At 41.4% G+C, this 2,337-nt stretch overlaps 1 protein-coding gene across 5 annotated transcripts in view; it reads right to left on the reverse strand.

Annotated features, from left to right (window-relative positions):
- The window catches only part of Asb7 (ankyrin repeat and SOCS box-containing 7), a 45,315-nt gene that overhangs the window by 42,198 nt on the left and 780 nt on the right, over positions 1 to 2,337 (reverse strand). For 3 of the 5 annotated variants that reach the window (XM_011250779.3, XM_006540568.4, NM_080443.2), the window contains exon 2: positions 2,061 to 2,158. The gene's annotated coding sequence lies outside the window, so the exon portion shown is untranslated. Of the gene's footprint in view, positions 1 to 1,121; positions 1,197 to 2,060; positions 2,159 to 2,337 lie in introns of all 5 variants that reach the window. The other 2 variants (NR_003961.1, XM_006540567.4) reach the window with 1 other exon arrangement.

Raw genomic sequence — 2,337 nt, forward strand, 5'->3', positions numbered from 1 at the left:
CTCCGCCCCACTGAGAAGGCTAGGCACAAAATACATACTGCATTTTATCTCTGAAATACACTCCAAATATTTTATTACCATTTTTTAAAGTTATACAGTACTCTGAAGGTATCATAGTGCTGATCCATATTTAACCGCTGAGCCACCTCTCCAGCCCTGAGCTCTGTATTTTAATAGCAGCCACCCCTCAACTTGAGACTCTGCCTTGATTCATATTCATACACACACACACACACACACACACACACACACACACACACGCACATATATATGAATGCTACCCTAAATTTTTACACACACACATATATGAATACTACCCTAAATTTTCTCCATAGTACAGTCACTGGTGAATTTTTTTTTCTCTTTCTTTCATTTGGTTCTTTAAAACCCTGTTTCACTCTATAGCTGGCCCAGGTTGGCTTTAAATTCTCCATCCTCCTGCCTCAAGATTCCCACTCCTCAGCCTGGAAAGAACAGCAATTACAGTCAGGTACAAGCCTTTGATCCCAGCACTCAGGAGGCAGAGTCAGGCAGATCTGAGTTCAAGGCTATCCTGATCTACAGGGAGTTTCTGGACAGCCAAAGCTACACAGAGAAGCCCTGTCTCAAAGCACCAGAAATTAAAAAGAAGAAGAAAAGGAGGAGGAGGAGGAAGAGGAGGAAGAGGAGGAGGAGGAGGAGGAGGAGGAAAATATAGCAATTACAGTGAGAAAAGAGAGCTGATATATAGTATTTTAAAATTTTATTCAGGACATACTTTCTTTGGCGTGTAGTTTCAAGTCTTAAAAATGTGCAAGCCACCAGAGCCCCTTAAAATTATCTTTATGTCTTAAAGATCAGTAGAATCAAAACATATTATTTGTGTTTGTGTGTGCAAGCACACACACACACTGGCAGACAAGACAGAAAATCTAAAGGAATAAAAGCCTACCATTTTGAATACTTCTTTGTACTGAAAATTTCAAAAAACAGTTGAGATATTAAAATAAATGAGTCACTTTTTATACGTGATAACAAATATTATAGTTATTCATTAGGCAGTCTCTAGGTTGTCCTTGTATAATCTCTCCCTATGGTTTATTTGTATACATTCTCTCTTTATATTAATGTTCTAAACTTACCTTTTGGGCATTTTCGGAGGCAGCAGAAATCTGAGCACATGACCTAGGTGCTTATATTTCAATCTAGTAAATTCTCTGTAAGGGTTTTAAAATGAGAAAACAAGAATGACCACTGCCAAAACCAAGCAGCAGATAGCTAAACATACCAAAACAATACTTTGTTTCAAAATTCCTGACTGTGCCACTATTGTCAAGGAGATACATTGTAAATTTTTATAAGTTCACCTAGAACACCAGAGATGTAACAAATACTATGTATCACTTCATAACAACTCCTGGTGTCCATCCACTTTTCTCACACAAACACACAAGAACACCCATAGTAAACTATATACTTTGTTTCCGGGGCTAATAGTGCTTTTATACAGTTCCTATACTGTTCCCATTCTTAAGCTACACACATTCACTTGTTCCAGGAAAACCAAATCCAATTATTTTCTTCAAAACCTGTAAGTTTCAGTCCTCCTGTTCACCTTCTGCTACTAAGTCATTATCAGTTAGGTAACTCTGAAGCTTTCCTGATGGAGGCATAGAGAGAAAAAAATGTACATGGGCAAAACAGTAAACTGTGGTTTAATTAAAAGCAGAATCATTCAGAATTAACAAGCAATTAACATGGAATTGAAGAATTCCTATGAGAGTATGTAAGGCGGGGAACTACAAAAAGGTCTCCAAGCCTCCGAGCAGAGTACATGACACAGTATACCAAAAGATAATGCAAAACACGGAAACGCTCTGATCAGGTCCCAGAAGACGTTTCTGGGCTAGAGAAGTTACTGGGGTGTTAAGGACCAGGCATGGGCAGTGCTTCTGGTTTTGCTAGGAAACTAGGATCTAAGAAAGCTTGCATTCCCAGGCAACCACCCTGGAAATAAAGCGTTACTTAATGAGGTAGGGGCCAGGAGTAAACAATGGGGGAAGGGAGGTCTGCCTCTTTACCTTTCAAGAGGATGCTGGTCCAAAGCACTCTGTTTATTGCTCCTCTGGTGGGTGGCCAGACCCCTTCTACTCGCGAGTGTCCTCCAGCAAGCTCAAACCTGGAAAACAGAAACCGATCAGTGGTGCAGTGATCCAGGGGCGAGGAGAGGGCTCTGAGGATGGGGGAGCTTAGCAAAGGCTGGAGGGTGGCAAGGGCAGGCAGGCTAGAGCAGGGCTTCTCCCCCAACCCCCACCCAGCCAGCCCCCTCCCCTCAAGGGAGGAAGAAACTGACTTTAC

This window comes from Mus musculus, chromosome 7 (assembly GCF_000001635.26).
Source record: "Mus musculus strain C57BL/6J chromosome 7, GRCm38.p6 C57BL/6J".
In the NCBI taxonomy this organism is placed as follows: Eukaryota; Metazoa; Chordata; class Mammalia; order Rodentia; family Muridae; genus Mus; species Mus musculus.